Source organism: Protopterus annectens, chromosome 5.part1 (genome assembly GCF_019279795.1).
Source record: "Protopterus annectens isolate FY-2018-M chromosome 5.part1, PAN1.0, whole genome shotgun sequence".
NCBI classification, from domain to species: Eukaryota; Metazoa; Chordata; order Ceratodontiformes; family Protopteridae; genus Protopterus; species Protopterus annectens.
Genome location: NC_056736.1, coordinates 611,613,363 through 611,635,469, shown reverse-complemented (window position 1 = coordinate 611,635,469; position 22,107 = coordinate 611,613,363). Strand labels below are relative to the sequence as shown.

General features: G+C 38.0%; 1 protein-coding gene across 2 annotated transcripts in view; it reads right to left on the bottom strand.

The window, feature by feature from the left end:
* The window catches only part of LOC122803561 (probable tRNA methyltransferase 9B), a 784,173-nt gene extending 781,004 nt beyond the window's left edge, over positions 1-3,169 (bottom strand). Inside the window, exon 1 of one of the 2 annotated variants that reach the window (XM_044073224.1) lies at positions 3,084-3,169. The gene's annotated coding sequence lies outside the window, so the exon portion shown is untranslated. The other variant, XM_044073223.1, reaches the window with a different exon arrangement.
* Between the last annotated feature and the right edge of the window lie 18,938 nt (positions 3,170-22,107).

The following is a 22,107-nucleotide window of genomic DNA, read 5'->3' as shown; positions in this document are numbered from 1 at the left end:
CTGGTAAGTTAGATGTCCACAGTCAAAATGCTCTCAGGTGTCTTGTGAGAAATAGTATTTAAACATTACTAACAAACATGTCTCTAAGGCCCTCCAAAAATTACATCATTTTTGTCACTTAGGTTTTCCCAGTATTCATATTGCATCATCTTAACACATGGTCTTTGTTCTCAAGCCACAAACTGCATTATTTAGCAATCTTAACACCTGCACAGAAACTTACAACAATAGAAAACATTTCACATGTATATACTAACAGAAACCAGAGCAAAAAAGCACCTTCCACATCTAAATTTGAGTCATAAACTTTAGCCTTAAAACAATGGGCATGAAATGTTCATCCAGCCGCCCTTGGGCCGAATTCTAACATGAAAGGATACAACATGCTTCACTGGGCCAGTAGAGTGCAATGTTGTCACATATTTTGCAGTTCCACATTTCACAGTGTTTTCCTACATTTAAAAACACAAGCCTGTATTTTACATTTATTTATACAGTTGATAGAATTATATATCAAATTCTATTTGACTAGGCTAGCAGCCTCTGCCCATCTCTCCCCAATCATCACATAATACTTTGTTGAAGCACCTTTTGATTTAATTACAGCATTCAGTCTTCTTGGGTAGGGGCGGCCGCAGTGGTGCAGCAGTTAGCATTGCCACCTCACAGCAAGAGGTTCTGCAGTTCGATCCTCGGCTGGGGTGCCTTCTGTGCAGAGTCGGGCTGGCAACTCGACACTGTAAAACTCCACTGCCAATCATGAGTGGACAGGTGATCTGCTGTGGCGACCCCTAACTGGGAAAAGCCGAAAGAAGTATTCTTGGGTAGGAGTCTATCAGTATAGCACATCCTGACTTGGCAATATTTGCCCATTCTTCCTTGCAAAAGCAATCCAAATCTGCCAGACTGTGAGGGAATCTCTTGGGCACAGCCCTCTTCAGTTCACCCCACATATTTTGTATTGTATTTAGGTCTGGGCTCTGGCTGGGCCATTCCAAAACTTTAATTTTCTTCTTGTGAAGCCATTCTTTTGTTGATTTGGATGTATGCTTGGGGTCACAGCAGTGCTGAAATGTGAAATTCCTCTTCATCTTCAGCTTTCTAGCAAATGCCTGAAGGTTTGGGCCAAAAGTAACTGGTATTTGGAACTGTTCATAATTCACTCCACCTTGACTAAAGCCCCAGTTCCATCTGAAGAAAACCAACCCCAAAGCAGGAAACTGCCACCACCATGCTTCACCGTGGGGATGATGCTCTTTTGGTGATGCAAAGTGTTGCTTTTGTGCCAAACGCACCTTATGGAATTGTGGCCAAAAATTTCAACCTTAGTCTCATCAGACCATTACACATTTTCCACGTTTTTGGGAGACTACGTATTGTTTTGCAAATTTTAGCCGGGTGTGGATGTTTTTTGTCTTGCAACCCTTCCCCATAACCCAGACATATGGAGAATACGGGAGACTGTTATATGTAGTACACAACCAGTACTTGCTAGAAATTCCTGCAGCTCCTTCAGTGTTGCTGTATGTCTCTTGGCAGCCTCCCTGACCAGTTTTTGTCTTGTCATCAATTTTGGAGGGACATCCAGTCATTTGAAAAGTCACTGTTGTCCCATTTTTCCTCCAATTTTCGATGACTTGTCTTCACTGTGTTCCATGGTACATCCAATGCTGTGGAATTTTTTTGCATCCTTCTCCTGACTGATACCTTTTGTTTTGAAATGACTGATTTATTGTGGTCTCATTTTTATATCACAAAACCCTGGCATTTTAACAAGGATGTGTAAACTTTTTATATCCACTGTAAATTGTAAATTACACTCTGCTTGATTGCACACTGCACTGTGCTTGTTCACTACAATGCATATATACATTTTTTTCTTTACTGTTTTATGTATCCTTTGCTGGCCATGTATTATCCTAACCTCTAATACTTACAACAACCCATACATCAGATTGTGCATTATTTATTCAAGAACCGTCATTTTTCCCATCCAAAACTGACAATCAAAACTTGAGAGTCAAAAAGCACATTCTCCCGACTCTCAGCGATGGTAAACCATCAACCCAAGACCCAGGTGATAAACTCTATTACACTTCCTGAACTGACTTGTGTATGGGAAACAATGGACTTTTAAATCAATAGACTACCTACTACACTGCGGAAGCCCCACATACGAGCACTCAGGTTCTATTCTGTGCAGATCGTGGTACCAGTACCCGTCCTGGCCCTTACATCAGTTCCACTCTACCAGTTTGGTGCTTGCAAAGCAATGTTTGCATTATTTTCATTACTGCTGCAAACCTTCTGCTTGTGCTTATCGGTAACCGAACATCAATACAAGAGATACATGTACAAATCAAAGAGATTAACTTAATTTATAATCGCATATAAAAAGTCAATGCAAATATTTTTATACAAATAAATGAATTCACTCTCTTAAGAATTCTACTCAATCCAAAAATCAAAAACAGGATGGTGATTAAGAAAACCATTCGCAATTACCCCCGACCCATTACAGAAAAAGTGCATTCAACTCCCACACACGCAAAGACAATTCAGAAGGAATACTGAATGCAGTTTTCAAAAGCACACACATTACGTCTCTTAGTTTTAGCTACGGGGTAAGCACCCTTTTATTACCTGCATTTTAAAACGGGAAAATGCTCAGGACTCTCGTTAAATGTAACACACTGCAGAGGTTTGTAAACAAAAACCTGCTTTACTTCGGAGTTCTCACGATGGCACTTTCGGCTGTCAGTCTGAGCTTTAGGTCAATCATCTGTCCATACATGTTGCTTGCCAGCATGGCTCACAGCACATTACAAGCTGATACATTAACAAAATAATGGGAAGCATGGTACGCACAGTTAGAACTTAAGTGCCACACTAACACAAACAAATATCGCGTTTAACTTTTGTAAGTTCATGGAGATTTCGTACTTAAATTTCAAATAACCACTACTGCTACTACCGACAATACGTTAGACTACAACATGCAACATTTTACACAGCAACAGGATACTCAGCAGCTGCTTTGTTATTAAACACACAATCAATGAAAACCGGAAGAATAATGATACCTAAACCGACAGCGACGGCTGTGATTGGCTGACAGCAGCATGCAAATAGTTACACACGCCACCATTCTAACGCCATCCGCACCAATTATGTGTTCCCCGGCCCAAGGGGCGAAGCAATCTGAGGAAGCGGGCGGCTGAACAATTGTTAAGAAAGCGGCTTAAGTTGATGATGTTCTTCTCATAGGAGTTGGGCGTAGTAATTTCCTGACGATGGAGTATTGCAGTACGAAACTGAATAGGAACCCAGCCATACCTCTCAGCTGTAAAGATTTTTGCCTCACCCACGTTTTTAGTCCAATTCATACCTCTCAAGCGTACCTCATTTGTAGGGTTGCCACCTTTTCAAATGCCCAAAGTCAGACATTTTTAGTACAAACGTCAGATTTTGCAGGCCGAAACATACTGATGGCCAGTATAAAGGACAGAACTTCACATTTTTGCCTAAATAAAAGCTTATTCTTGAAGCATTTTAGTTGCTTATTCTGTTTCTTATAACATTTAGGTGTTTCAGCTATAGAATAACTGTTTTATGCAACTATTACATAAAATATAGGAAATAATTTTGTCCTAAAATCTCAGGACATTTGCCATTTTTACGATTATTTTGCAGGACATAACTGCCCAAAGAGGGACTGTCCCTCGCGAAGTGGGGCGGGTGGTAGACATTTGAGTTTCAGGCTTCTTTGCCTTAAAAATCATGCTAATGCAAAACCCATTATTCTATCAATTTTCTAAGTTTGTAAGAGAAATATTTAAAAATCATCCCTATTTTTGGGCCTTTGTCCCACTTTTGCATATGAACCCACCTACATACAAATTGTGCATTTCTTTAAAACATGGACCAGGTATCTGCAACAGCCAATAACATATTCTGTTTATAGAATAAGATTACCACAAAACTCAATGTTTTTGTGCTTTAGCAAATAAGTTGCAGATGAATAATATTTTCGCCCTGCAGTCCCTGCTCCTTACCAAATTTTCCAAACAAAGAGTAAAAAGGTCACACAGTCAAACTAATTAATGAAAACTACAAGAAAAACTTAGCTAAGCTAGACATTTCACTGAGTAGAGGCCCATGAGATATACGCAAATGAGCGCCTCAGCTATATGGCTTCAGAATGTCCATGATGTTTTTCTTTTTACCTTTTTAAGTCTTTATGGCTTAATTCAGGGCAATAAAGCCTTTTATTTATTTATTTTTTTTTGGGGGGGGGGTATTTTAAATACTTTCTCTGCATCAAACTCACCAACTCTTACTGCTTCCCTCAGAATCATCCTTGTTCTATTAATGTTGTCAAATGTTTGCCTCTGGTCCATAAAACCACACTGATGCAAATCTATCAATTCTGGCAACACCTTCACCATTCTTTTAGTTAGTATAGATATAATCACTTTATAACTAGGTTAAAATTGAAATGGGTCTCTATGAAGCTGGGTCTGAAGGGTCCCTGCCATTTTAGGTCTTCTAAGATGTTGGTGCTTCCCCTCCTTTTAAAATACCGTTAAACAAAATCTTCAGGTCTTTATCAACTTCTTCCCTCATAATTTCCAAAATTCCACAGGAATACCATCTGTTCCTGCAGACTTTCCTGAAGATTGATTCTACATTTCTATTTATCTCGTCACCTCATATCTTAACTATTAGTTGATAAACCTTGGCATAATTAAGTCTTCCATAAATTTTCCATTTGTACTCTTTCCTGATTTCCACATTTCTCTGCTTTATACACATTTTCATAAAATTTCTGGAATATATCTAAAACCTGTACAGGATCTGTAGTTAGTGTTATTGTTATAGGTTCCCTAAGTTTGATGACAACCCTTTCAATGTTCTGTTGCCTAACTCTTTGTGCTAAAAGTATTTGTGCTCTGATGTTGTTATCAGAACATATATTCTTAACTGCAATATTTCTAAACTCATGCATATTATCTAGATACTCACTTACTTTCTCTTAGCAATTTGCATTTGCTCCTCCTCCTCATGTTCTGTGAGATTCCCCTTATTTTGCAATACTTTAACCCTTGTCAACCCCTCTAAGTAATTTCTATTGTTTCTTAACCATATGTGTTTCTCATTTATTTCATCTTTATTTTTAAACTCCATTTTCATTTTATCTCAGTCCCTAGCTATAACTTCTGAAAATATTTATATCTTCCTTCATAACTCTCAAATATTCCCCACTACCCATTTGTTAAATTCCTATTTTTTTAAAAAGTAGATGGGAAAGCGTCATTGTCTTATTTTTACTTCATTACCTTGCATTTTTATCTTAATTTTTATTGGTGCATAATCAGAAATAGTTATTGAACATGTATCAAAGCTTTCAAGTAAATGCACATGTTCCTGTGAAATATACTTTTATCTAGTCTAGCCCAGTTATTGTACCTTGGGGAATAATATGCAAATTCTGTTCAAGTTCCTACTGAATTCAAATCTTTCATACCAAATATTTTCATAAATTTCTTCAGAAATCTAACCTCTTTTGTTATATTGTTTCTTATAGGTTCTCCTGATACATCCTCACTATTGCAAATCAAATTCCAGTACTCACATATAAATAATATTCCCTGCTGAAAGCCGATTGCTTCTCCAAAAATTTCTTAAGCTTCATAATAACATTTTTTTGGTGGACTATAAATATGTCAATGTAATCCATCTTCCTTGCCAATAGCTGCTTACTACCAAAAATCTACCATTCTTGTCTTTTTCTCCCTCATCTATCACTATTGGAGCCCCTCTTGCAATAAGTATAATTACTGCTATTTTGATTTATCCCTGATATTCTGCTGAATATCCATTCTGAAAATATCTCTTAGTCAAATCCATATGCTCATTTCTTTCCAAATGTGTCTCCTGCAACATTGCTATTTGCACTCTGCATTTCTTTGTAATTCAATACTCTCTTTTTATCCACACCTGTAAGGCTGTTTGCATTCCAGAATAATATGGACAGCATGGCCATCATGATAGAAAGCTATTATTCTCACATATTATACATGACCTCACATATTATACATGACAGTTTTTTGAATGTGTATTTCCAGTTTCTGTGTTACATGCATATACCAATATTTGGCAGGCTGATCTTTTATACAGTTTTTTAGTCTCATCTCCATTTGAAACTGTCACATTTTTAAAATACTTTTTCTTTAAATGAAAACCGTCAAACAAAAAAAGCTAAATTCAAAACACTTCCATCCTCTATTAACTTGGAACAAACACACAAAACTATGTACATCTTTAAAACATGAAGTTTAACCCTCAAGAAGGGAATAGTTATCCCACATTAATGGCTGCGCCTACAGGGATTATCTAACCTAAAATTTAGATTACCCATGCTAAAGCATATGCTACAACCTGTACTTCCACTTGCACTGATTACTGTCTGTTCCTTTCTTATCTCTCTTTCCCTCCCTGATATGAAAAACAGCTTGAATGCTTTCAGAAAACATTAACTTTAGCCATAAAAAGTGCAGTGCCTATCTTTAAATAAAACTAAATTGAACACTTATATTAACTGCATTCAGGTATTGACTGCTAGGGTAGTTGTTACCTCTTATTCACGTCCTATAATTTTAGACTTCATTTATTTTACTGAACCTCTTGACATTTTACCTTTAAATTTTGCACTTCCCTCAACAAATAATTTTCAGAATTATCAAGATTAGCTGTTTATACTTGCAGACAGATTACACCAAGGAAATGTACTCAGCAATGAGTCTTTGAAAATTTAATTTAGAAAAGAATGCACAGATATACTCAGCTGCAGACTTTTCAACTCCATTGAACATCTGCCAGTGGGAAAAAAAGCTAATATCTTTCTGGTTTTAAGAAGCTTATCATTTTCATAGCTTTCATAATTTTGTCTGATATTTAAAACCTACATGCTTACAAAAACACATTTTGCAGCTTAAGCTAAAGATAGTAATCTAGTCAGTCACCTTGTAAAATAAAAAAAGAAAATATCCTAATTCTACATATAATCCACAACAGGAGTCCACTTTCCGAAAAACCAACAGTCCAGTAAGCCTAAACGCTAATTTTATTTAAAACAAAAGAGCGTTTTCGCTACTAACAAAACGCAGCTTCCTCAGAGGTTGAAAATCAATTGACAATGTAAATTGGTAACAATTACAGATTTTAAAACTCTCAATAACAGGAAGTGACAACACAGTCTCAAGCACCTTCACACCGCACATATACAACACTAAAAGAAATATACATTTTAAAACTTATATGCGTGTGTTTTTTTATATATAAGAACATTCTGAAAACAGCAGTCTGGTCTAACAAGCATACAATACTATCAGGAACTCTCCTAAAAGATATTTTTAACTGTAAAATTCAAAAATGAACACCTGTTGTGTCTATAAAACAAATATATATGAAGTGTAATATGTACCCTTAATCTTTAATTGTGATTATTAAGGCAAGTTCAAAGAACAAAAAGAGCTTTATTTTACTGATCTGTAGTGGTCGTAAAACCACCCTGACAGTAGTAAGTTACTCTATCGCAAATAACTGCGTAATTTGAGAACTGCAGCAATGTTACAGTTCTCATTTAAACCGGGAGCACTGAACGCATCTAAAGAAAGTTGCCATTCAAGCTCCTGGTTTTCTAAAATAAGTGATGTTGGACCGCCTCTAACGTCTATCGGGACATGATCAATGCCCATGAATGAAAATGTATGCCCAGGATTTATACCTATATGTTTCGCTAAAGCGTTGACATCTTTATTCTTTTTAATTGCGTACATATGCTGGTATATTCTTTCCCGGACCTTACGGTCCGTTTTTCCTACGTAAAAAGCTGGGCAACAATCACAAAGGGCTATGTATACAACTGAACGAGTTTGGCAATTTATTTTGTGATGAATCTGATATTTCTTTTTCCTAATGTTGAAAGAGTTACCCGGTTTCATGTATTTGCAAAAGTTACAAGATTCGCACTTGAATGTGCCCTTTTGTCTATTGAACAAGTAACTTTTAGTATTCCTTTGCAAAATTTCTTTTAGATTACTGGCCCTTTTATATACTATGTTAGGACAAGGACCTAATTTCTCCAAAAGTGTTGGTGAATTAGAGATAATTTGCCAATTTTTACGAATAATTGACCAGATTGCGTTGGAATTGGTGTTAAATGTTGTAACAAAACTTAAAGTGAAGGGATGTTCAATATTTTTTATTAAAGAAGTTTCAACATTTTCAACAAAATCAAGTTGTTCACTCTCTGTTGTAATAGTGTCTGATATTCTAAAGGTATCAGTTTGAACACACGAAGAAAGTTTTTTTTGGTTAAGAAGTGGTTTATAGAACCCTTCCGTCCTTTTTTGGTAAACTTCTTTAATGAGTTCATCCACCAAGTTTTCGGGGTAACCTCGGTTCAAGAATAAGTCTCTAAGAAAGGAACATTCTTTAGTGAAATCTAAAAGAGTACTGCACATCCTACCTGCTCTGACCAATTGGCTTTTGACAATTGACCGCTTTTGTCTAAAAGGGTGGAGACTCGAAAAATGTAAAAGGAGTTGACATATGTAGATTTCCTGAAAATAGATGATATTAACACTTTTTTCTCAAGGTCTTTAACTAATTTAACATCTAGATAGTCAATTTCTTTCGTGGAAAATTTGTACGTAAATTTTAAAAATTGTGTAGTTTCGTTCATAACCTCTACAAAATGTTTTGCACAAATGGCCTCCTCACGAAACAAAATAAAGATGTCATCTAGAAATCTGGTATAGAAAACGATGTTCTTCATCAGGTCAGTGTTGTTAAACAGGAAATGCTTTTCCCAATATGCCACAAAGAGATTTGCAACACTTGCTCCACAAGGGGAGCCCATTGCCACCCCTTGTTTTTGCAAGTAGAACTCTTTGTCAAACACAAAAAAATTGGACGTCAACACTATGTCCAGTAATTCCGTAACTAAGTCAATTTCAGATCTTGAGGCTCCTAACTCATTTAGTAATAGACCTATCCATTCCACAGCTTCTAGGTGTGGAATGGATGTGTACAGGTCGATGACGTCAATTGTCAAAAAGTTGTTAGAAGTATCAAATGGAATGACATTAATGTTGTTGAGAAAAGTCCAGGAATCTTTACAGATGCCTGTAAGCATTTTAGTGTATTTAGTCAAAATGCTGTTAATCAATCTTGAGCTAGGGTAGGTTATAGAAGACCGTGCATCAATCAAGGCTCTCATAGGGGGATCCTGTACATTTTTATGAATCTTAGGGATCCCAAACATAACTGGGACTTTTGGAGGAAAAATGTCAATAAAATTAAAAAGGTCTAAATCAATTTTTCCTTCCAAAAATAAATCCCTAAAGTACGCCCTAGTTCGCCTTTGAGAGATGTTAACTTCATTTAAAGATACCAACTCATATGCAGAACTATTAAGTGTAGAAAGCATTTTCTCTTTATATTGGAACTCATCAAATGCAACTACACCGCCACCTTTGTCCGGTTTGATAAACCTGACAGGGAGTTCAGAAAGGTAGCGTAATCCCATTTGTTGTTCTTTTGTAATATTAAAATTAGAAAAGTTCACATTTCTTTGGGGCACCGAGTAAAGATGTCTCAAGTCTATTTCACATATGGTTTCAAACAACTGTAAACTATTGTGTACCGGAGGATTGAAAACACTAGGTGTTTTTAAATCCCTGGGACCATTATTACCCGCATTGCCAAAAAACAGTTTCAAGTTTAACCTATGTATGTAGCATTTTAAGTCTATGATGACTTTAGCTAAATTACCTGTAAAACTGGGGACAAAAGTGTAGCCAAGTGCCAATAGTTCAACCATTTCACTATCTATGTTAACACTAGAAAAGTTATACACCTTAAAGTCGCCTTTGTTGTTAGTAATAATCCTGAGAATCCCCTCTTCACAAGGGGGGTCAGGATCTACATTAGGAACTAATAACGTCTGTTCCTGTTGTTGGTGAAAGGTGTCTTGCGGCTCGGTGGTCCTAAAAAAACACCTTTATTGTTGTTATTGTAACCAGTTTTATTATTTTGGTTTCCTTTAATTCTGTTACTACAACAAGGTATTCCTAACACCAATACCAGTTTACCGTCTTTCAATACGGCAGCAAGATCTGGGCAAACAAGTGGTGGCTCTATTATTCCAGCGGGTCAACCGATTATTTTGTCCTCCTTGAATGGTCAACAATCTAATAATGCTAATGGCTTGGTTTCTGGTGAGAGTTCCTTTCTGCAAGCCGTACAACGTACTCAAATTGGAGGCACTATTTCCAACAAAGACGCTTATGGGTCTACAGGACCGGCGCGTCCTCCGGTTAATATTCCAACAGGTACCCAAGTGAATGATTCATTTTTTTCCCTTTCCGAATGGATGGGGAATGTGGGTTCTCTCACATTTGCAAGTAGAAGTGACCAAAATAACAGAGGTATTAACACAGACAATTCGGCACTGTTTAGTGCTCACTTAACAGAAAAATTAAAATTTTTTGACAAAAAGGTACTTAAACTGAGGAAATTACAGCTGGAATCTTTATATTTCCAGCAATGTTTGGCTAAGAACCTGGTTCCAAAAGGACTTAGAAACAACTTTTCTCCCTCTGGTCTACTTACAGATGACACTTTTTACAATGACTTAAGAGCTCTCTTCCAAGAGCAGGGTGCGCAATTGCTGAATACCATCGTGAAGCATTATTCATTGCACATTAACACCCTGATTGACGAAATAAACACTCTGGATAATGCTATAAAAATTGATACTGCTTTTTTGCAATTTAAATACGACTACAATCGCATTTTTGTCAGTATAGATGCATTACTGACAAAACTTAAGAATAATAAAAACAAAAAACTCGTGAGGGACAGGCTAGCTTATAATCAAGGAAAAGCCTACCCTAACCTTACTGTTCAAGCAACCAATGTAACGTCTTTTAGTGGGGAAGACAACCCACTTGTGTGCACTGATGAAACGGATCCTGCAAGCGTAGAGGCTAATGATGAATATGTTGGAGAATCTAACCAAGGTGTCAGGCGTAGTAACAGAATTAAAGGAAACCAAAATAATAAAACTGGTTACAATAACAACAATAAAGGTGTTTTTTTAGGACAAGACACCTTTCACCAACAACAGGAACAGACGTTATTAGTTCCTAATGTAGATCCTGACCCCCCCTTGTGAAGAGGGGATTCTCAGGATTATTACTAACAACAAAGGCGACTTTAAGGTGTATAACTTTTCTAGTGTTAACATAGATAGTGAAATGGTTGAACTATTGGCACTTGGCTACACTTTTGTCCCCAGTTTTACAGGTAATTTAGCTAAAGTCATCATAGACTTAAAATGCTACATACGTAGGTTAAACTTGAAACTGTTTTTTGGCAATGCGGGTAATGATGGTCCCAGGGGTTTAAAAACACCTAGTGTTTTCAATCCTCCGGTACACAATAGTTTACAGTTGTTTGAAACCATATGTGAAATAGACTTGAGACATCTTTACTCGGTGCCCCAAAGAAATGTGAACTTTTCTAATTTTAATATTACAAAAGAACAACAAATGGGATTACGCTACCTTTCTGAACTCCCTGTCAGGTTTATCAAACCGGACAAAGGTGGCGGTGTAGTTGTATTTGATGAGTTCCAATATAAAGAGAAAATGCTTTCTACGCTTAATAGTTCTGCATATGAGTTGGTATCTTTAAATGAAGTTAACATCTCTCAAAGGCGAACTAGGACGTACTTTAGGGATTTATTTTTGGAAGGAAAATTTGATTTAGACCTTTTTAATTTTATTGACATTTTTCCTCCCAAAGTCCCAGTTATGTTTGGGATCCCTAAGATTCATAAAAATGTACAGGATCCCCCTATGAGAGCCTTGATTGATGCACGGTCTTCTATAACCTACCCTAGCTCAAGATTGATTGACAGCATTTTGACTAAATACACTAAAATGCTTACAGGCATCTGTAAAGATTCCTGGACTTTTCTCAACAACATTAATGTCATTCCATTTGATACTTCTAACAACTTTTTGACAATTGACGTCATCGACCTGTACACATCCATTCCACACCTAGAAGCTGTGGAATGGATAGGTCTATTACTAAATGAGTTAGGAGCCTCAAGATCTGAAATTGACTTAGTTACGGAATTACTGGACATAGTGTTGACGTCCAATTTTTTTGTGTTTGACAAAGAGTTCTACTTGCAAAAACAAGGGGTGGCAATGGGCTCCCCTTGTGGAGCAAGTGTTGCGAATCTCTTTGTGGTATATTGGGAAAAGCATTTCCTGTTTAACAACACTGACCTGATGAAGAACGTCATTTTCTATACCAGATTTCTAGATGACATCTTTATTTTGTTTCGTGAGGAGGCCATTTGTGCAAAACATTTTGTAGAGGTTATGAACGAAACTACACAATTTTTAAAATTTACGTACAAATTTTCCACGAAAGAAATTGACTATCTAGATGTTAAATTAGTTAAAGACCTTGAGAAAAAAGTGTTAATATCATCTATTTTCAGGAAATCTACATATGTCAACTCCTTTTTACATTTTTCGAGTCTCCACCCTTTTAGACAAAAGCGGTCAATTGTCAAAAGCCAATTGGTCAGAGCAGGTAGGATGTGCAGTACTCTTTTAGACTTCACTAAAGAATGTTCCTTTCTTAGAGACTTATTCTTGAACCGAGGTTACCCCGAAAACTTGGTGGATGAACTCATTAAAGAAGTTTACCAAAAAAGGACGGAAGGGTTCTATAAACCACTTCTTAACCAAAAAAACCTTTCTTCGTGTGTTCAAACTGATACCTTTAAAATATCAGACACTATTACAACAGAGAGTGAACAACTTGATTTTGTTGAAAATGTTGAAACTTCTTTAATAAAAAATATTGAACATCCCTTCACTTTAAGTTTTGTTACAACATTTAACACCAATTCCAACGCAATCTGGTCAATTATTCGTAAAAATTAGCAAATTATCTCTAATTCACCAACACTTTTGGAGAAATTAGGTCCTTGTCCTAACATAGTATATAAAAGGGCCAGTAATCTAAAAGAAATTTTGCAAAGGAATACTAAAAGTTACTTGTTCAATAGACAAAAGGGCACATTCAAGTGCGAATCTTGTAACTTTTGCAAATACATGAAACCGGGTATCTCTTTCAACATTAGGAAAAAGAAATATCAGATTCATCACAAAATAAATTGCCAAACTCGTTCAGTTGTATACATAGCCCTTTGTGATTGTTGCCCAGCTTTTTACGTAGGAAAAACTCCGGGAAAGAATATACCAGCATATGTACGCAATTAAAAAGAATAAAGATGACAACGCTTTAGCGAAACATATAGGTATAAATCCTGGGCATACATTTTCATTCATGGGCATTGATCATGTCCCGATAGACGTTAGAGGCGGTCCAACATCACTTATTTTAGAAAACCGGGAGCTTGAATGGCAACTTTCTTTAGATGCGTTCAGTGCTCCAGGTTTAAATGAGAACTGTAACATTGCTGCAGTTCTCAAATTACGCAGTTATTTGCGATAGAGTAACTTACTACTGTCAGGGTGGTTTTACGACCACTACAGATCAGTAAAATAAAGCTCTTTTTGTTCTTTGAACTTGCCTTAATAATCACAATTAAAGATTAAGGGTACATATTACACTTCATATATATTTGTTTTTATAGACACAACAGGTGTTCATTTTTGAATTTTACAGTTAAAAATATCTTTTAGGAGAGTTCCTGATAGTATTGTATGCTTGTTAGACCAGACTGCTGTTTTCAGAATGTTCTTATATATAAAAAAACACACACATATAAGTTTTAAAATGTATATTTCTTTTAGTGTTGTATATGTGCGGTGTGAAGGTGCTTGAGACTGTGTTGTCACTTCCTGTTATTGAGAGTTTTAAAATCTGTAATTGTTACCAATTTACATTGTCAATTGATTTTCAACCTCTGAGGAAGCTGCGTTTTGTTAGTAGTGAAAACGCTCTTTTGTTTTAAATAAAATTAGCGTTTAGGCTTACTGGATTGTTGGTTTTTCGGAAAGTGGACTCCTGTTGTGGATTATTTGTCGTTGGTTTGCTGTTCTTCGTTTCACTAATTCTACATATAATATAATCAGTGCACTTTTACACCCCGCCTCCACCTCAGCAGCCCAAGATCACGACATATGAGCATTAAACTTGCTTTTGTCTGGCCTTTTTTCCCTCATTATACTGTAAAATCTATATTTCTTACAACTGAAGAAGTATTTGTTTAATTAATATCTTTAACACGATATGGTTTTCTGCTATGTTACTTACTGTTTTATAGCACTGCCTATATTACTGTACTAAACTACTTGTTTCTACTACTTTCTTTCTCTTTCTCTCTCCTTCAACAAACCCAGCTCTCCAACCTGGTTACACGTGTGCTAAGAAGCAGAGTTTAACTTCCTGAAGAACAAGGACCCAGTCTTAATCTCCCTCCAGCCTCAATCTTTGAGCCACCCATTCCCTTGTGTTATCTCAAGTAGAGGGAGCAAGAAAGTATGTGTCTATAATTAACACTGCTAGCATAGCCTTTACGTTAATATTCTACTGTTTTTTTTTTTTAATCTAAGAGCACTAGCCAGGAAAGACAGCAGCGGCTCCCCCCACCACCACTCTGTAACCCATATATTCCTATTTCTTTACCATATAGTCTCCTGAACAACTATTCTTTCTCTGCCTCTGTCCACAAACGCCCACTTTTCCCCAATTTACAATAATATCCTTGCCCATTAGGTGGCAGTCTTGTCCTTCAGGACTTCGAAGCCTTCTCCAAGGCCTAATTTCACCCCTACTCTGTTATGTATCTTAGACCTTTGGCTTCCTCTTAAAGTATAGCCCACTACATCTTGCCTATTCTGGGTGAACCTCCACACTCACCAAGAAGCCTAATTTTCTCTCCTTACCTACTGAAGCCTGCTCCCACTGTCTGTACTCCAACTGATTATTTTTCCTCTGTTCCTTACCTCTCTCTGTTATTCTGCCCACTCCATTCACCCTGCGGGCACACTCCGCTCCCCAACCCTGCCCCCAATTCCCACCCGCCCCAGCACCTCTACATTTATATCTCACTTACTCCTCCCACCCAAATCAATCAACAAATCATACACCACTTCCTATTACCCCCTCCCACTCTTACTCCTCCCACTCCATTACCCCATACCCCTCCCTTCTCTTAATCTCCTCCTGTCCTTCTGTAAAATAATATAACCTTATTTTCTTCTATACTTCTTCTCCTCTATAAGCCAGTTCACTTCCTCAATAATACTCCCTTCAACACCCCCCTTTGTAAACATGCCCTCCCAATTCCTCTATATTGCCTGGCTCCCATGCTTTCTTCTTGTACTGCTAATTCATCTGTATTATGCTACTTCTTACTCCTCCAAAGCACCCCCTTACCATTCTCCTTCTCAAACTATCCCATACACTCACCTGCAATCACCTTTATGTACTCACTACCACTCCTTATCCTCCTCTCTTATCCCACCAAACCTACTGCACCTATTCCATCCCAAACACCTCTCCATCACAACAAACTTCTTTAGTCTTAAACTCCTGTTAGCCCCAAACAACTTCCTTCTTTACAATCCCAAAAGGCTAAAAGTTACTTCCTGCAATCTCCTAGCCTTATCTGGAGATATCCGTCCCAACCCTGGCCCTATTCTCACTACAAATATTCCTTCCCCCCTCCCTCAACCTCCCCATCACACTTAACCCTTTCCCCCCTTCCCCTACCTCCTCTGCCTTCTCTCCTAATATTCTTAAATTCTTTACTATCAATGCCCAGAGCCTTAAGAACAAAGCACACCAAATACATGCTTGGATTAACCACAACCAACCTGACATCTTAGCCATCTCTGAAACCTGGCTAAAGCCCCATATTGCTGACTCTGAAATATTACCTCCTGGTTTCCTTATACACAGAAGTGATCGATTAAATAAAAAAGGTGGAGGCTCTGCTCTAATCTACTCTAAACTTCTTTCCTGTATCCCTCTTCAAATCCCAACTCCACAATTAAAAAATACCGAACTAACAACTAGTCTCCTTTGTTTGAATAAACATAAGAATATCTGCATTATTTCCCTATATAGCTCCCCAGGCAACAACATCTCTACCCTTGAAAATATTCCTTATTGGGCCTCAATTGAAATAAAATATGAAACCTACATTCTAGGGGACGTTAATATTGATTGGAACAAGATTAATACACCTACTCCCTCCCTTTTGATCAACCTCTACAACTTCACCCAAGTAATCTCCTCAACCACCCGACCTAATAAAACTCAACCCTCCAGGATCCATAATAGACTGGATCCTAGTCTCCCATCCAAACAAAATAACTCTCTCTGGCACTATTCTAGACACCTTTAGTGACCATCTCCCTGCTTTCATTCACTGTTCAGCAAATTCCACCCAATATCAACACCTTTACTTACCCACTTGCAATCTCAACAACTTTAATCCCACAATTTTCTCAAACATTTTTAAACAAATTAATTAGCAAATCCTAAATACTCTCCCCCTTGACAAAGCTGTAGAACATTTCAATTCTGTCTTCCTAAATACTCTCAACTCCCTAGCCCCTCTAAGAAACAAAAGAGTCAAAGCTAATCCTGCCCTGTGGCTGGCTAAAGAAACAAAACAAATCATGCACCATAGGGACAAATCCTGGAAGCTTTACCAGAAAAATAAAATGCCCACTACCTTGCTCAAATATACTCAACTTCGTAACCATGTAAAAAAACTAGTCACCTTGGATAAAAAAACTACTATAACAAACTCCAGTCCAACAATAATAAGAACCCAAAACAATTCTGGAAATCAGTTAATTCCCTTCTACATCCAGGGTCCAAAAATAATCCCTGCCCTGACCCAAGTATAACTGACACTGAGCTGAGCTCTCTTTTCAACTCATTTTTTACTGAATCCATAGCTAACCTAACCAAAACTTTCCCTAACAACAATCTCAACTCTCACTCTTCAACACACAACACCCCCAATAACTATCCCCTTAATTTCCAGCTCAAACCAGTTTCTACCATTATTATAAAAAGGCTCTTATCCAAATTAAAGCCATGTTCTAATGCCCCTGACAACATACCTTCTTCCTTCCTCAAATGTGCTGCCGATGGTATTGCTGTCCCAAGCAGTATACTAATAAACAGATCGTTAAAAGAGTCATACGTACCCAAACTGTGGTGCTCAGCCTACATTCTTCCTCTTCACAAAGGAGGCAAAAACACAAATATTTCCAATTTCTGCCCCATTGTCCTACTCTCTCCTATCTCAAAAATACTAGAAAAATGTGTCCACCATCAACTTATGCCTTTCTTAACCCAAAATCAACTCCTAACACCCACCCAACACGGCTTCCACCCCGGCCACAGCACCATAACTGCCTTACTCTCCTTCCTTGAAACAGTCAATCGAGCTCGAGATTCTGGACTACTAGTTTCCACTGTACTGCTTGACCTCTCTAAAGCATTTGACACCATTTCCCATAATCACCTCTTCTGTCATCTCGCCAACCTTAATCTCTCCCCTAATACTCTTTCCTGGTTCTCCAGCTACCTATCTGACAGATCTCAATCTGTCAGATGGAAGAACTCTACCGCCGCCTTCTTGTCAACTCCCACTGGCGTTCCTCAAGGGTCCATCCTCGGACCCATGCCTTTCAAGATCTTCATCAATAACCTTCACACTGTCTTACCAGACTCAACTGTTATCCAATACGCCGATGACTCCGCATTAGTCTGTGCTGCCTCTAACCTTCCTGAACTCCTGAGTAAAACCCAAATAGCATTTTCTACTACTGAATACCGGATGCACCAAAACCATCTCTCTCTCAACTCAAATAAATCTAAAATACTACTTTTCCCCCCACCAGGTCTTTCTCTTATGACAAAAATGCTTTCAAAGTCCTAAGCCAATCCAACACTGCTATTGAAGTAGTCTCTTCTGCAAAACTTCTTGACATTACCATAGATGAACACCTTAAATTTGATACCCACATACAACAAAATATCAAGAAAACCCACCAAAAGTTGGGCATGCTCTACAGGAATAACCTCTTTCTCTCCAACTCCTCTAGACATACCTTGGCAATTTCCTACCTTTTACCTTCTTTACTTTACGGAGCCCCTCTTCTAAGAAATCTGTATTCCTCCAACATCTCTAAACTTGAAACTTGCTATGACAAGATCTCCAAATTCGCAACTAAATCCAAAACCTCTACTCACCATTGCCTTACCCTACAATCACTCAATTTGCTAGAACTATCTAACCACCTAGACTATCTTCAACTAACCACTGCTCACAAATTAATATTCTACCCTGATAAATGCCCAGCCTTAACAAACTCCCTTCCCCCATACATCCTAAACAGACCTCTGAGATCAGAACACCAAAATGTAATCTCTATCCACAAACCCAAATGTCCTGCTGGCCAGCTTCTACTCTCTTTCTCTCTAGCCAAGAAATGGAACTCTCTCCCTCCTTCACTTAGGACCATACCTTACTCTGAAACCTTCAAGACCAAACTCTTCTCATACCTGTAATCCAAACGGAAATGTTCCTGCTTACACCCTACCTAAATCCTGGCAAAATTCCCCTATTAACTATCCATTCTCTTTGCTTTGCTCTACCCTCAAACTATTATTTCTACTCTCTGAAAATAGACTCTTTCTGATAGTCTCTGATTAAGCAACTTCGCTCATATAACTCCAAGTATGTAAATATTGTAAATATTACAGTATCTCTATTGTCAGCACAGCAACTTTCTTTCTATTTACCTTTTTAACTATAACATATGCATGCTAACTGCCCACCTTCTAATGTAAAATAACAATTGAAACCTTAAATCCTTCCACTTCTCAGTTGATCATACTGTGCTGAATGGAAATACCTGTAACCTGTTTTGCTATTATCTGTTTACTAATTTTTTTTATATGTACAATTTATGCAATGCATTTTCCCGACTGTATGGTTTTATACTTGTATTTTTACCTTTAACATTTTGTAACCAGTATTGCATTGTATTGTATTTGCTTGTGGAGCTTTTCTCCCCGGGCCTCCACTGAAAATGGGCACGTTCTGGCCCAGTGGACTTCCCCGGTAATCAAACTGAAATAAATAAATAAACACATACAATAGTCTCTGAAAAGACTCTGCCTACATTTGAAGAACCCCTGACTACACACTACACAAAACTGTTTTTCTGTATATAACAGGGAGTTTATACCATAACATGTTTATACAAATACTAATAAGAACAAAATTGTTTTACTTACAGTTAGTTTTTTCCCCTTCTAAACATTAATGATGTAAAATAAGGTACATGCTTTACAGTCCACCCACAAGTTTAACAAAGTCAACAAAAGTCCAATCTTTTTCATTCACTTTTTCTTGCAAAACCATATTTCACAAATGTAATTTATACTTTATAGTATTCCATTTATTTACTAATTTCAGAGTTGTTGGGCTTCTTCCTGTTCATCTCCATCTCCCAACACCAGACTCTGGTTCAAGCCCAAGGTACTGCTGATTTTTTTAGTCAAATCCAGTGCTTTTTTCTGTTTCTCAAGCATTTTCCTTTGGAACATTGGAAAAGGTTTCACTTGGCAAAGACTCTGTATGAACCTTACTGTCAGAAGAATGAAAAGCAGAGTCCCCCTCTTGTTGCTGGCTCACTTCTTTTTGCCAACCAACCTGCACTATCCCATCACTCTGGCTGCCTCTCAGACTCTCTTAGCGATTACCTCCCCACCTTCATTCTCTAAAACCAAATAGATCCAACAGAAGTCACATCCTTATAAGAAATCTGCTACACAAAAAACTTCAACTCTCAGGACTTTATATCTACACTCAAACTATGTGACTGGAAACCCCCTCAAAACCCTCCCCCTATATAATGCAGTAGATCACTTTAACAACACCTTTTTAAACATCCTAAATAAATTAACCCCCCACTAGAACTGTTAGAATTAAATACAACTCTGCTCCTTGGCAGATACAGTTATCCCACTCCACAAGGGTGGATCCACCTTGGATGATGGGAACTACCACCCCATCAGTCTGATGAGCCTGATATGCAAGGCTATGGAACGTATTATCATGGAACTTATAAACAAAGACATTAGCAACCTTCAAACACTGGACCCCACCCAGTTTGGGTTCATGAAGGGCCGATCTTGCCTCCTGAACCTGATTGACTTATTCGAATCAATCAGAGCTGTGGACGAGGGTAAAGTGGTCCACACAGCCTATCTGGACCTTGCCAAGGCCTTTGACATCATTCCCCACTCTGGAATCATATATAAACTTACTAAGCTGGGCATTAATCCCTATGTCACTCGATGGGTTGCCACTTGGTTTACTGACAGAACCCACACTGTAAAAATAGCCAACTCCAAATCCATCTCCAGACAAGTGACAAGTGGAGTACCACAGGGTTCAGTCCTGGGACCGCTCCTGTTTGGCATCTACTTCTCTGAAGTACAGGCCAACACTAAGGGACTCTGGCTAACAAAGTTCGCAGATGCCTGCAAACTGGGAGCCATTATTGAATCCCCAAATGATGTGGATATTCTACAATAGGGCCTTACAGAAACAGATGCTTGGTGCCAGAGCCATGGGCTCAAGCTCAATGCCAAGAAATGTATAGTTATCCCCTTTGGGAAAAAAACATGTGCCTGTGAATTACCACATAGGTGGCAGTACACTAAACACTGAATGTGTGATAAGAGACTTAGAGACACAGGTGGACAGTGGTATCACCTTCGATAACCACATCGACACAACAGTCAGGAAATCCTTCTATGTGGCACACCTCATCACTAAGGGCTTTTCATTCAGAAAAAAGGAGGTCATTGTCCCACTGTACTCATCCCTCATTAGAGTACCTCTCAAGACATCTGCAACAACTGGAAAGGCTGCAGAAATACCTCACTAAAAGAATCACAGGCCTAAAGCAGATGCCCTATGCTGACCGTCTAAAAAAACTCCAGCTATACCATGTCGCATATCGTCTACTCAGAGGCAATCTCTGCTTAACATTCAAGGCTATGTCAAACCCAGAGCTGTTGGACATGCTACACTTAAAGAAGTCCCAATCCCTCAGAGCCACATGCTCCAGAGATCTAAATCTTCTCATCACAATGAGCAAACATGCTGGAGGGATAAGTTCCTGACCCAGAGACTCCCTAGACTCTGTAATAGACTGCCCATACATGTCAAGCAGAGCACCTCTTTGGCCATCTTCAAAAGGAACCTTGATGATTGTATGGGAGATAGGAAATTCACCCTGGAGATCACGTCAGTTGCCCTGTTAGACAGGGGTCCAGGGAAGTAAATATTATGGGAAGAAATAGCCAGGAAATTGTTATGGCTAGGCTTGTATAGGCCCTAGGGCCAATAGCCTAGTACTAACCTATGAACCTATAAGTAAGACGTTGCAAGCGGATGCCTCAGTCTCCTCTCTGAGTGAAAGATAACTGTTGGATTAGTTCAAGGAGGAAAAGACCAAAAACAAGGCAAGAGTACTGGGAAAGATTACTTTTCAACAGACTTCTATAAGGACAAGGCAGATATCCAAGTACAATCATTGAAAAATATCTGTAGTGCAGTTAGAAGAAGGGAAGGACTAACAAGTTCTTTCCTGCAGCCTAAAACATATGCATTACCAAAGGAAGCACAAGATAGATCTGACCTGAGAGACTGTAAGCAGATAGGCCTGATAAATAAAGATGCCAAAATCATAGCTAAATTATTGCCACAAGAAAAGAAGAATACACGCCTTACTCAAAAAGATGAATAGAGAGAGTTTATGAGAAGGAGGTCCTTGGAAGAAAGCTGGTGGTTAGTAAAATTTTTCTGTAGGGTTACAAGAAGTAGTCAGCAGGGACTATGACTGTCATTTTATTTGTCCTTAAATAAGCATTTGTTTGTAAGGAATGGAACTTCTTTCTTCAAATACTGAGGGAAATTTGAGTGGAGAATATTAT